This window comes from Crocuta crocuta, unplaced genomic scaffold (genome assembly GCF_008692635.1).
Source record: "Crocuta crocuta isolate KB4526 unplaced genomic scaffold, BGI_CrCroc_1.0 scaffold536, whole genome shotgun sequence".
NCBI classification, from domain to species: domain Eukaryota; kingdom Metazoa; phylum Chordata; class Mammalia; order Carnivora; family Hyaenidae; genus Crocuta; species Crocuta crocuta.
The window spans coordinates 1-12,987 of record NW_027528377.1 but is presented as its reverse complement, the minus strand read 5'-3'; the positions used below and the strand labels follow the sequence as shown (position 1 = coordinate 12,987).

The following is a 12,987-nucleotide window of genomic DNA, read 5'->3' as shown; positions in this document are numbered from 1 at the left end:
GGCAGGGCCCCAGCCTGCTTGGGGAAGAGGTGCAGGGGTTAGTGTGGGGTGTGGGGTGGTGTGGGGTGTGTGGTGACGTGGGGTGTGTGGTGACGTGGGGTGATGCAGGGTGTGGGGTGGTGTGGGGTGTGTGGTGACGTGGGGTGATGCAGGGTGTGGGGTGGTGTGGGGTCTGGGATGATGCAGGGTGTGGGGTGGTGTGGGGTGNCCCACGTGGTGGGCAGCTGGCATGGTCCAGCCGCCCTCGCCTGCCCTGTCTCCCCAGGGACACCATCCGCAGGGGTGTGGGCACAGGGGGTGTGGGGGCTGCCCCCGGGGGTCTCACACACATACTTGGGGTGCGTGCCTACATCTGCGGCACAGGCTGGGGGGAGAGTGTCCACTTCAGGGGGGGCCGCGTCTGCAGCGTGTCTCCAGCATCCCTGGGGCCTCCTGGGGAGGCCAGGTTTGGACCAGGCCAAGGGGACCACTGAGCGTGGATGGACCTGCCAGCCAGACCGGCGAGGGGCACGTGGGTGTGTCTGTCCTCCCGGAAGAAACGTTTGCAAAACCAAGTTCGAACAGCCGTCCCTGAAGGGGAGAGTCCCTCCCACCTTCCCAGGTCCCTTGAGGCAGGGCCCCAGCCTGCTTGGGGAAGAGGTGCAGGGGTTAGTGTGGGGTGTGGGGTGGTGTGGGGTGTGTGGTGACGTGGGGTGTGTGGTGACGTGGGGTGATGCAGGGTGTGGGGTTGGGGTGCTATGGCCGGGTAGCCCAGTGGCTGCAGGGAGGGACAGGCCGGCTCACCGGGCAGCTCCTGTGCTGTCTCTGCCCAGACAGGCAGGTCTGGCTGAGGTTTGGGGCGGCTTCCGCCGGTCGGTTTCAGGGTCTGATGGAGTCAGCAGGCAGGGTCCTGGCTCGGCGTCCCGGAAGCCGTAGGCCCTGTTCCTTCCGTTGTGCCTGCCGCCCCGGTGGGTTTGGGTTACAGGCTGCGCTGCCGTGGTAACCACCGTACCATGGTGATGCGGCCCCGTTCCGAATCAGGGGAAGGTGTGCCGAGGGCAGGGCCACAGCTGGGACCCGGGACAGGGTTTTTGATGGGTGCTGTGACACTGTGGGAACAGCCATAACTACTACAGTAGTACCACAGTGACACAGACCTACCCCCAATCCTTCTTCCTGGGGGGCTGCGGGGCCGGTGGGGGAGGAGCCTGGGAAGCCCAGGGCTGATCTGTGGGCTGTGCTCTTGACATGCAAGGGTGCCTGGCTCTGCCTCACTGGCCCCTCACTGGCTCTCCCTTTGCCACCTGCCTGTGGGCCCATTTTCTCTAGAGCTGCCTGGGATTGTGCCATTGTGGTGACGGGCCTCAGGGACCGCCCACTCCCAAAGCACTTGTTGTCCCCAGATGCAGCTCCAATTCCCCCTGCTTCTAGCTGGACCTGGAGCACATGCAGGTGAGGAAGTGCAGGCCCAGGGGGGCCCAGGCCCAGGGGAGGCCTAGGTGAGGCCCAGGAGCGGAGGAGGCCCAGATGCAGGAGAGGCCTAGGTGAAGCCCAGGCGCAGAGAAGGCCCAAGTGCAAGGGAGGCCCAGGGGAGGCCCAGGGGAGGCCCAGGTACAGGGGAGGCCCAGGGGAGGTCCAGGTGCAGGGGAGGCCCAGGTTCAGGGGAAGACAAGGGGAGGCCCAGGTGCAGGGGAGGCCAAGGGGAGGCCCAGGTACAGGGGAGGCCCAGGGGAGGCCCAAGGGAGGCCCAGGGGAGGCCCAGGTACAGGGGAGGCCCAGGGGTGGCCCAGGTGCAGGGGAGGCCCAGGTACAGGGGAGGCCCAGGGGTGGCCCAGGTGCAGGGGAGGCCCAGGTACAGGGGAGGCCCAGGGGAGGCCCAAGGGAGGCCCAGGGGAGGCCCAGGTACAGGGGAGACCCAGAGGTGGCCCAGGTGCAGGGGAGGCCCAGGGGAGGCCCAGGTACAGGGGAGGCCCAAGGGAGGCCCAGGGGAAGCCCAGGTACAGGGGAGGCCCAGGTTCAGGGGAAGACCAGGGGAGGCCCAGGTACAGGGGAGGCCCAAGGGAGGCCCAGGGGAAGCCCAGGTACAGGGGAGGCCCAGGTTCAGGGGAAGACCAGGGGAGGCCCAGGTACAGGGGAGGCCCAAGGGAGGCCCAGGGGAAGCCCAGGTACAGGGGAGGCCCAGGTTCAGGGGAAGACCAGGGGAGGCCCAGGTACAGGGGAGGCCCAGGGGAGGCCCAGGTACAGGGGAGGCCCAGGTGCAGGGGAGGCCCAGGGGAGGCCCAGGTGCCCCGCTTCACCTGCCCGGGTTGCTGCTGGGGCACTGAGGGCTCCTGGGAGGTAACGTCTGTGGTGGCTGCACAGAGCCCACCTTTGCTGCAGGCTGCGGGAGTCTGACCTCCCTCCAGGAGACTCTGTGACGGTGATGGGTGATTATTATTGGGCCTGAACGCTGTCTTGTTCCACGGAGCTCTCCCCCTGGAGTGTGGAGCCTCGTCCCACCTCCTCACCTCTAGAGGGCTGCCCAGCGCCCGGCCCACCTTGGCGTCTGTTTTTCTCAAGTTCCGCATGGGATTCTGGAGCCGGCGGGCTAGTGCTTTGCTGGGCGGCCTCTTCCCCTGCCACCCTGAGTGCTGTTGGGTCTTCGGGCCTTGACATCACTGCCACCTGGGGCGGGGCCAGTCCTTTCCGGAGCTTCTGCCTCTGTACCTCAGCGTCCTTGCCCACGGGGCCCGTGTTGGTGCCCCATGCTCCTTAGGCCCCTGGGGTGGGCGCTGCCCTGGAACCCTGACCCTCCCCTGAGCAGTAGGGCTGTGTCGGAACCCATTACAAGGGCAGCGTCTGCACCTGGTACAAATCCCAAGGGAGATGGCGGCATCTCCCGCTGAGTCTCCCCCCAACGGCCTCCTGGGCTCCCCCCAGGCCCTCAGTGCCGGTGTGTGGTCCTGTCCATCCTGCGCACACACAGTGCAGGCAGCCCAGTGTCCTGCAGGCCCCTGCCTCCTGCTCGACCCTGGGCAGTGGGGTTTCTCTGTCACCATCAGCAAGCTGCCCCCCGGCTCGGGTGTGCTTTGCATGTGGACGGACGCCTCCAGACCCCACTTCCCAGACCTGCCCAGCAGCTCACCCGCCCCAGGAGCACATGCCACGTGGGGCAGCTGTGTCACTGTGGGGGCAGGAGTGGCCAACGCAGTCACGTGCACCCCACAAGATCTTCTCGCTGTGGGGGCGCTCGTGTCCACCCTTGCTGGCCCAGGGCCAGCTCTGCAGCAGGCCCCGCATTTCCACTGGGTTTCTGTTCTGAAAGTCAGGGTGAGCAGGGATGAATCTGACAGGGACCTCATGGGTCAAGGCGGCTCCTCACGGGGCTTAGTGCATCTGAGGTTTCCCCGTTTCAGGGGGTCTGGTGGCTTCCTTCTGCTCTCTGCACCCTCTCTGGGGTTTTCCCTGTCCCTGGCACGGCCAGCGAGGGTCGGCATTCCCTGCCCCCGCTCTCCTGTCTGCTGGACTTTATCAACGGTGGCCTGTGTTCAAGCCTTGCATATATCTCAGCCCACCTAACACTGCAGAGGGCTCCCCCACCTCTGTCTGTCGGAACCTGCCTGGGAGCAGTTTCTGTGGCCGGGGTGACTCTGGAGAGCAAGCTGCCTGGATGGACACTTTCCCTCCAGGCTCTAGTGAGAGGTGGGGCTTCCTCTCGAGGCTCCCGGGGCCCCTGTGCACTGAGGCACCCGAGCCAAGGGCACCTGGCTGCCAAGGGTGATCCATGTGCTCACATAGCCCCCACCTTTATCCTGGGAGCTGGAACTCTGACTGCCCATTGTCCGAAGGGCAAGGGGGCTCCCAGAGTGGCCTCAGTGGGGTCTGTTGGCCAGATGGCTCTTTCCACGCCTTTGACCAGGATTCCAGAGCTCCAGACATGCTCAGTGCCTTTGCAGAGCCCATGTGGCCACTGTGTAAGCCACGCCCAGCCCCTACACTGGCTCCAAGGCTGCCGGCCAGGACCCTGGACTCGCCTGGGCATCAAACGTCCCTGGGCCTGTGGGGGTTGAACCCAGCCCGCAGGCTGCTAGGGAAAGTTGTCACCAGGACCACTGATGACCCATGTGGGTGTGCAGTGCAGCTGAGACGTGATAGATGCGCCCTAGGGCCCAGGGTCTCTGGTGCAGGTGTGGCGGCCATGTCTGTGCTCCCCAGGGGTCACACCTGATTACGGGCTGGGTCCTGGGTGCAGCGAGCCCTGTGCCCGTGCTGACTGGAGCAGCTGCCCAGATGGAAAGGAGCTGGGCACCCAGCCTGTGAGCCAGGACTGCTCCTGGACGTTTCCTCCAGAAGCTCCTGCGTCTGCCCTTCAGTGGGAGCAGCTGGGCATTCCAGGCTGGAAAGCACTGCGACAGTTTGTGGGCAGCGGTGGGCTTGGATGTAAAGGGTTTGCTGAGGATGGAGCTGACCCGCTGCACACCCTTCAGCCGCACATGCTCGCAGTCCCTTGGGAAAGACTCAGTCTCTATACCTGTGTGGCCTTTGTGGCCTCCCCGAGTCAGTGAACTGTGGGTTCTCTGGGCCGCATTGTTGAAATCAGAAAGGTGGGCCTTTAGAGGATGCTAGCTGTGCAGGGAGGGGGAGGGAGCGCGGTCCTCCTGCCTGGAGCTGGGAGAGCCCAGCCCCTGCTGTCTGTGTGCCCGGCGTGCACGTGGATCCCGTGTGTGCTGTGTGGCAGTGGTAGGGTGATGCCCATGCCTCTCAGGGCTGTGGGTCAGAGCTGAGCCTTCTGGGTGCACAATGTGGCCAGCTTTCTCCTGGGGCTCAGAGGTGATATTTTGACCTTGAGGACAGAGCACATCTGTCTGCCAGTCTGGGGTGAGGCCCAGCACCCATGCACGGAGTGGGTGGTGTCTGGAGCAGGTGGCCAGCCTGGAGGCTCTGCCTGGTCCTCTCACTTCATGCTTCTACCTGCAGCCCGGCCTGAGCTCTCCCCCTTCCTCTTCGCTGCCTCCTACACCTGCTTCCACAGGGAGGGCTCTCCAAAGGGAGGTCTGAGCTGGCTCTTCTGGAGATGTGCACTTGGACCTGGAGGGAGGGTCCAGCCACTGTCTCTCCAGTGTAAGCACCAACCAGGGAGGGGTCTGTGTGAACACAGCACCAGGTGTCCCTGGGGCAGGGCAGAAGGGCACGGGGCAGGGGGGCTTCAGAGCGGCTCTCCAGACTCTGAGGGTCACCTTGAGCGTGGGGGATGGCTGGTACCACCCAGCACGCTCACAGCAGACTCAGAGGGAGTCTGGCTGGAGCGGTACTTAACTGAGTCTTCTCCTCCCCACTGCCTAAGGGCCTGCAGGAGCTATAAACACCACCTAATTCAACGAGCTCACGGAATTTGGCTTCCTCGAGTGCCCTTCATGACTTTCGTTCTTGGTGTGAAAATGGACCTGCATTGCTCTTTTTGGGTGCGTTGAAGCATGGTTCACTGAGTCCAGAAGCAGGTCCCTGTGGCAGTGAGCATGTCTATGGAAGTCTGGAGCCCTGTCCACAAAGCCATCCGGGCGGAGATGTGAATTCTTCTGACAGCTCCCACCCTGGCATCCGCTTGCTGACCCAGTCGGCTAAACTTTATTGCCAGAAATGGAAACATGTGCCACCTATTCTGTGCTGACGAGTGCATTCTGCCCAGTCATCCCCAATGTGAGCCAGGCTGCGATCCGCTGAGTCGGCACATCCACATCGGCACCTGGCGCCTGCCCTGCCCGAGCCACAGAAACAGCAGTCACTTGGAGGCGCAGGGGGATGCCTCTAGGAGACCCAGAGCCTCTGCCAGGGGAGGTAGTACCCAGCATCCCCTCCTGGGGCGGCAGAGGGCAGGGCCTTGGCTCCAGGAGGTCCCCAGCTTTGCTGGGCGAGGGGCGCACATTTCTGCAGCAGATGAAGGATGCTGGGGGAGGGGCTTGGTTGTGGGCTGAGTGTTTCCTGTGGCTGCAGGCCCCAGCCTGGTGTCTGTACTGTTAGTACTATTCCACTGTGCCCTGGGCATGCTGAGGCCCAGCATCCACACATCACCTGCTGGCTGAGGCCCAGGCACCCGCACATCCCCTGCTGGTTGCTGGAAGAGATGGCTGCGTGGTTAGTGCTGGGAGGAGAAGGGGGCGGAGCGGGGTCACATCTGGCCTGATGCACATGTTCGAGATCCGAGTAGTCGGTGTTGGGGTCCACCTTGGTCCAGGAGCCCATCCCCCCCCCCGGACCACCATGGGGTCTGGGAGATCGGCCTCTCCCCTCCGGTCCTCCAGGGCCCTTCCGGAGCCACGGGGGCAGCGTCGTGGGGTGGCAGCCGTCAGCATGTGAGCGCCCCTCTGCCTGATGTCCCAGTGGTCCCAGGACAGGGTGGGCTTTCCCATGGGGCTGCAGCCTGATGAGGGAGCCCCTGGCCGTCCCTGGACTCTGTCCAGCCACAGCAGCCACAGTGCTGGGCCCCAGAGGGCAGGGTCCCTATAGTCCTCCTAATTTTGGGGAGTGGTTTTGGCAGAGTGAGGAGGACAAAGTTGGGGAGCCCCCTCTGGAACATTCCTCCTTCCCAGCTCCTCCCCCTCACCCCGGGGACTCTCACCTCTGGAGCCATCAGGTAACCATTTCCAGAAACTTCCATCCCTGAGCTTTAAAATCCATTTGAGGGTTTTAAGGTCTTTGATCTCCAGGAATTGTGGAGAATAAACAGGCCAGGCCAAGTGCTGAGGACAGATGCCCTGCGGGGTGCAGAGGCCTCTCGCCGCAGCGTCCGTGGTGGGAGTGCCAGAGCACAGCCGATGTACAGAGGGGGCTGCTGGCCCAGCTCCGCTCTCGGTACGATAAACCGTCCGAGCGCATCTCTCTCGGGTCACGTCACATCTTCCACCTGCCCTCCCGGCCTTTGGGTTTGTTTTGGCGGTGGGGACAGTGCCGTCTGGTGCCAGCCTCCCTCAGGCAGTCCCCGAAGGGCCCCTCTGCCCAAATACGTCTGTCCTTTCCCAACTCCAGCCGCCTCAGGAGCGCTGGCACCTCACCCTCGCCAGGCCGCGTGCTCAGGAGCACAGCCCACGTTGCCGTTGCCGGCTCTGCGAGCATGGGCTCGAAAACGGTGCCGCGATGCAGGGGGCCCTGGTCCCGGTGACCGCTCACTCTGGTCCTCGTCGCTTCACCAGGGTGGGCAAAACACTTTTTCCTGCACCCGCAGGGGTACCCCCCCGCACCAGTTACAAGCCCCATGCACACTAGTGGTTCAGGCTCAAGGCAGGGGCCACCCCCAGCCGGGCAGGGGCCCAGGCGAGGCTCAGTAGCTGGTGTCAGTCTGCTGCGGGGAGGGACACGGCTTCCTCAGTGCCCCCAGGATGCCAGCTCAACTTTCTGGATCTTCGCTTTGCCCCAAGGGCATGGTGGAAATGTGTCCAGTCCTGAGAGGGGGCACCCGGTCCTGAGAGGGGTCCTCTGACCCCAAAAGGCAGAGTCCAGCCCAGAGAAGAGAGCCACACCCTGCACGTCGCTGGGCTTAGGGCCCCTCCCTGTGTCCTCAGAGCGGGCAGGGTGGTGCCCTCCGTCTTGTAAGGATGCTGTGATGACCTTGAGGGCTTCGATAATAATCCAGGAGAGCCCCCCATCTTGGGACCTTAACTAAATTCATCTGCACCCCTTCTCTATATAAGATGACAGTCACAGGCTCTAGGAATAAGGACCTGGATATCTTTGGGGGCTACTTGTGAACGCTCTACCCCCACCCACTCAATGGGTATTAGTGGAACACTGACTGGAAGCCAGATCCCCCCTCTGGGACACCCCGATTATCGCTGGATTCCAGAACCTTCTGCTGCTTCAAGTTTAGAACTTGAACCCCAGGACCAGCTGGCGTCACTTGATAGACGACAGGCAGGTGACAGCCTCCGTCCTGCTCAGGCTCGATTGCCCAGGGCTTCACAGCCCAGAGCCAGCCCAGGGCCAGTGCAGTTCCCGCTGACTCCATCTGACCCTGAGTGGGTTTGAGCGCCTCTCCATCCCTCTGTGCCCCAAGGTCCTGGCCCCATCCCAGTTGGTCACCTGGACATACATAGGGCTGCCCCTTAGGATTTGGGCTTTGTGTCACACCCTGGCTTGGGTCACCTGGTCCAGCTAGCCTTCATGCATTCCCTCCACCTGGGACACAGTCTCCGTCACTGCTTCCTCTCTGAGCTGTCAGCCCACACGGCCTTCCCTGGGCTGCCCTGCCAAGCCCACATGTCCAGACCTGTGCAGAGAACTTTGCTGTCAATGGCTCTGGGCGTGCCTCGCGGGGCTGCAGGCGGCTCTGAGGACAAGGTGGGAGGCACTGGGTGCAGGTGCCTGTGGGTCTGTGGCCGACCTCTGCACCTGCACCCACTCCCCTGCAGCCTCCATTTTTAGACAGTCAATGCAGTCAATGCAGGTGAGTGGACAGAGCTTGGCCTTCCCTGGAGCCCTAAGTTACACACCAGGATCTTCTGCACCACTGTCTGTGACAGACCTAGGACACTGTGGCCTGGGTCCACTGATGAGAACTTTCTTGTTCTGGCCCAGCTTAGCCCTTCAGCCTTGTGGGGTCCCAGCATGTGGCTGCCTGGGGTCAGTGGGCGTGGCCTCCGAGCTGCAGAGACGCCACTGACCACCTACGACTCCCCACGGTTAGCGAGCCCAGCCACACAGCTGTCCCCACTCTATGGGCATACCCACTTAAGTTGTCCAGCAACCCGAGTGGCTGCCGTCACACTCTGTCAAAGTAGGGCCCTCACCAGCCCTCCCTGGGGCCTGGGAGATGCAGGTGTGGGCTGGTTTTCCACGTTGAGCTTGATGCTTTCTCAGGGTTGGTATTCTCCCTGTGGACCCAGGCCTGCCCCAAGTTGGGGTCCTGCAGACCCAGAGGGAGGACCCCCTCAGAGCCCCACCCTGCTACCCCCCACAGAGTGGAGAGCTGCCTCCCTGGGTGAGGCCCCCAGCCTCAGAGAGAGGGCCCTGGGGAGCCCAGGGTGACTGGCGGTGCATGGGTGCCTTCTGCCCTTCCCCTGAGGAGCCCCTGGGATCCCCAACACCATGCGTCTTCAGGGACCTGTACCCACCTGGCCTGCACATCCTGACCACCCTGCCCCAGTCCCTGGCCCACATGTTTCCGTAGGGACGGCCCGGCCCCCGTTCTGTGCCTGTGGGGGGGTCACCAGTGTGAGGACACTCGTCTGCCCCCTGCCCCCCAGGCCTGGGCGGCCCTGCTGGAGGGGGGTGGGACGGGGGGGACCTGGAGAGCAGGCGGCCGTTGCAGAGCTTATACTGTGTGGGGGGAACGGTTGTGTGGCCCAAACTCAGCACTTCCTGTACGGAGAAGCAGGTCTGGAGTGTTGGCCAAGGGCTGAGGCAGTGTTGGGCGGCAGGCTGTGTCCTGGGCACACGGCCCCCTGTTACCGGCACCCCGACTCTGGGGCCCGGGACCACCCAGAAGCCCCGGGAACCCAGGGCCTGGAATTAGTCCACCAAATGGCCCGAGTTCTCCTGCAGAGCCTGGGGCAGATCGTTGGGGGCGGGCCAAGCCCTGGGGCCTGGGGCTGGCGCTCTTGCTGTGGTCTGGGACGGCTGCGCGGGCACATTTGTAGGGGGACCTGACCCACATCAGCAACACATGTTGGCAGAATCAGGCCTCGGCAGCTTCCTGGTGTGTTCCTGTCTGTGCCGCCAGGCCGGGCAGCCTGCTGGGTCCACTTCCGCCCTCCCTTGGGGGGTCCCCGGTCTGGTGCGGGGGGCTTGTGTGTCAGGCACATAACAGGACTTCAGAACCACACTAACCTGGGCTCAGATTATGTTCCTCTGACTTTGTTCCTCATGCTCCCCCTCAGTCTTGGGGAAGGGACACTTGGGGAGCAGTTTCATTGAATCCCCTTTCTGGGTTGGGTTCGTGGAGGGTCAGTGAGATCAGTGCTCCCCTCCATGCTTGAGAACAAGGCTCTGGGCTCCATTCCCACAGAGGGAGCCCACAGCGGGGAGCCCTCAGCAGGAGCCCACAGCGGGGAGATCTCAGCGGGGAGCCCTCAGCAGGGAGCCCACAGCGGGGAGCCCTCAGCAAGAGGTCCTCAGCAGGAGCCGTCAGGAAGGAGCCCTCAGCAGGAGCCTACAACAGAAGCCCTCAGCAGGAGCCCACAGCGGGGACCCCTCCGCCGGGAGCCCTCAGCGGGGAGCCCTCAGCAGGAGCCCACAGCAGGGAGCCCTCAGCAGGAGCCCTCAGCAGGAGCCCTCAGTGGGGAGCCCTCAGCGGGGAGCCCTCAGCGGGGAGCCCTCAGCAGGAGCCCACAGCAGGGAGCCCTCAGCAGGAGCCCTCAGCAGGAGCCCTCAGTGGGGAGCCCTCAGCAGGAGCCCACAGCAGGGAGACCTCAGCGGGGAGCCCTCAGCAGGAGCCCTCAGTAGGAGCCCACAGCGGGGAGCCCTCAGCAGGAGCCCTCAGCGGGGAGTCCTCAGCAGGAGCCCTCAGCAGGAGCCCACAGCGGGGAGCCCTCAGCAGGAGCCCTCAGCGGGAGCCCTCAGCGGGGAGCCCTCAGCGGGGAGTCCTCAGCAGGAGCCCTCAGCAGGAGCCCACAGCGGGGAGCCCTCAGCAGGAGCCCTCAGCGGGAGCCCTCAGCGGGGAGCCCTCAGCGGGGAGTCCTCAGCAGGAGCCCTCAGCAGGAGCCCACAGCGGGGAGCCCTCAGCAGGAGCCCTCAGCGGGAGCCCTCAGCGGGGAGCCCTCAGCGGGGAGTCCTCAGCAGGAGCCCTCAGCAGGAGCCCACAGCGGGGAGCCCTCAGCAGGAGCCCTCAGCGGGGAGCCCTCAGCGGGGAGCCCTCAGCGGGGAGTCCTCAGCAGGAGCCCTCAGCAGGGAGCCCTCAGCAGGAGCCCACAGCAGGGAGCCCTCAGCAGGAGCCCTCAGCGGGGAGCCCTCAGTGGGGAGCCCTCAGCAGGAGCCCACAGCGGGGAGCCCTCAGCGGGGAGCCCTCAGCGGGGAGTCCTCAGCGGGGAGCCCTCAGTGGGGAGCCCTCAGCGGGGAGCCCTCAGCGGGGAGTCCTCAGCTGGGAGCCCTCAGCAGGCGCCCACAGCGGGGAGCCCTCAGCGGGGAGCCCTCAGCGGGGAGTCCTCAGCGGGGAGCCCTCAGTGGGGAGCCCTCAGCGGGGAGCCCTCAGCGGGGAGTCCTCAGCTGGGAGCCCTCAGCAGGAGCCCACAGCGGGGAGCCCTCAGCGGGGAGCCCTCAGCGGGGAGTCCTCAGCGGGGAGCCCTCAGTGGGGAGCCCTCAGCGGGGAGCCCTCAGCGGGGAGTCCTCAGCTGGGAGCCCTCAGCAGGCGCCCACAGCGGGGAGCCCTCAGCGGGGAGCCCTCAGCGGGGAGTCCTCAGCGGGGAGCCCTCAGTGGGGAGCCCTCAGCGGGGAGCCCTCAGCGGGGAGTCCTCAGCGGGGAGCCCTCAGCGGGGAGCCCTCAGCAGGAGCCCTCAGCGGGGAGTCCTCAGCAGGAGCCCTAAGCGGGGAGCCCTTAGCGGGGAGCCCTCAGCGGGGAGCCCTCAGCGGGGAGCCCTCAGCGGGGAGCCCTTAGCGGGGAGCCCTCAGCGGGGTGTAGACAGCCTGTTGCCCAGAGCACCTCGGTGCGCGTGAGTGCCTGTGTGCTGTTCCAGCTCACAGCAAGCGAGGGGCTCCCCGGTGGCTTCTCAGCATCACAGCCAAGGATGAGTGGTGTCTGTTGGCTCCACAGTCAGCTTCTCCCCCCCTTTGCTGCCCTGGGGCCAGGACTCTAAGGGCAACCTGGCTGCAGGGCTCCCAACCCAGGGCCTCTTCTGAGCCCACGCAGGTCACTCACGGCCATCCGTGTCACTGTCCTGACACCACCAGCCAAGGCACAACCGTCTTGCTTCAGTTCCAGCTACTGAAACTGGGAGAGCGCCCGCCTTTATGGATGTGCAGAGAGGACAGCGGCCCTGACTCCCGGAGGAAGGCCTTGGAGACCCAGGGCACTCAGGCCTCGGGTGGAGGCTCGGGAGCCTGGTTGTCTGGGCGGCAGCTTTGGGGGGTCTGCCTCACTGGCCGCAGCAGGCAGAGACGCCTGGGTGGTCCTGCTCTGCAGCGAGAATCTGAGACCGGAAGCCAGGTCTCATCCTTTCCAGGGCCTCATCCTTTCCAAGAGGTGTTTCCTTTATTTGCTGTTCTCTCGTGTGGCTGTTAAATCAGAAAGGAGAGAGGGGGCAACGACACACTGGCTCCTGGACCCTCAGCCTCTGCCCCTGGGCAAAGTAAGTCCACAAAGGAACCTTGAGGAACCCTTGGAGCTTTTCCAAGTCTCTAGGTGCAGGACTGCAGACAGGCTTTTAGGGAAGCCGCCTGTGTGACGGTCACATGGACGGCACATGGAGGAAAGGACGTATGACATGCACAGAACATTCACAGAGGAGTAGCCAAAGGGCTTAAAAATCTTAATGAGGGGGGCGCCTGGGTGGCTCAGTCGGTTAAGCGTCCAACTTCTGCTCAGGTCATGATCTCAGTGTTCATGGGTTCGAGCCCCGCTTCGGGCTCTGTGCTGAGAGCTCAGAGCCTGGAGCCTGTTTCAGATTCTGTGTCTCCCTCTCTCTCTGAGCCTCCCCTGATCATGCTGTCTCTCTTTCTCTCAGAAATAAATAAACCATTAAAAAAAAGTTAAAAAAAACTTAATGAGCTTTCTTTGTAACACAAAATCCAATCTGATTTTTTTCTCTTTAAGTATATAATTCTTTTTTTGTTTAAAATGTCTGTTTATTTTTTAAATTTTTTTTACNGTGCTGCTATGAACATTGGGGTACATGTGCCCCTGTGCATCAGCACTCCTGTATCCCTTGGGTAAATTCCTAGCATTACTATTCTGGGTCCTAGGGGAGTTCCATTGTTAACTTTTTGAGGAATCTCCACACTGTTTTCCAGAGGGGCTGCACCAGTTTACATTCCCACCAACAGTGTAGGAGGGTGCGCTTGTCTCCACATCCTTGCCAGCATCTAGAGTTCTCTGATTTGCCCATT

General features: G+C 63.6%; 1 long non-coding RNA gene across 1 annotated transcript; it reads left to right on the top strand.

The window, feature by feature from the left end:
- Positions 1-1,063: 1,063 nt before the first annotated feature.
- Positions 1,064-5,615, top strand: LOC144223518 (uncharacterized). Its single transcript, XR_013332718.1, has 2 exons — positions 1,064-1,431; positions 5,303-5,615. It is a non-coding gene; the product is annotated as an uncharacterized LOC144223518 (long non-coding RNA).
- The last annotated feature ends 7,372 nt before the right edge of the window (positions 5,616-12,987 follow it).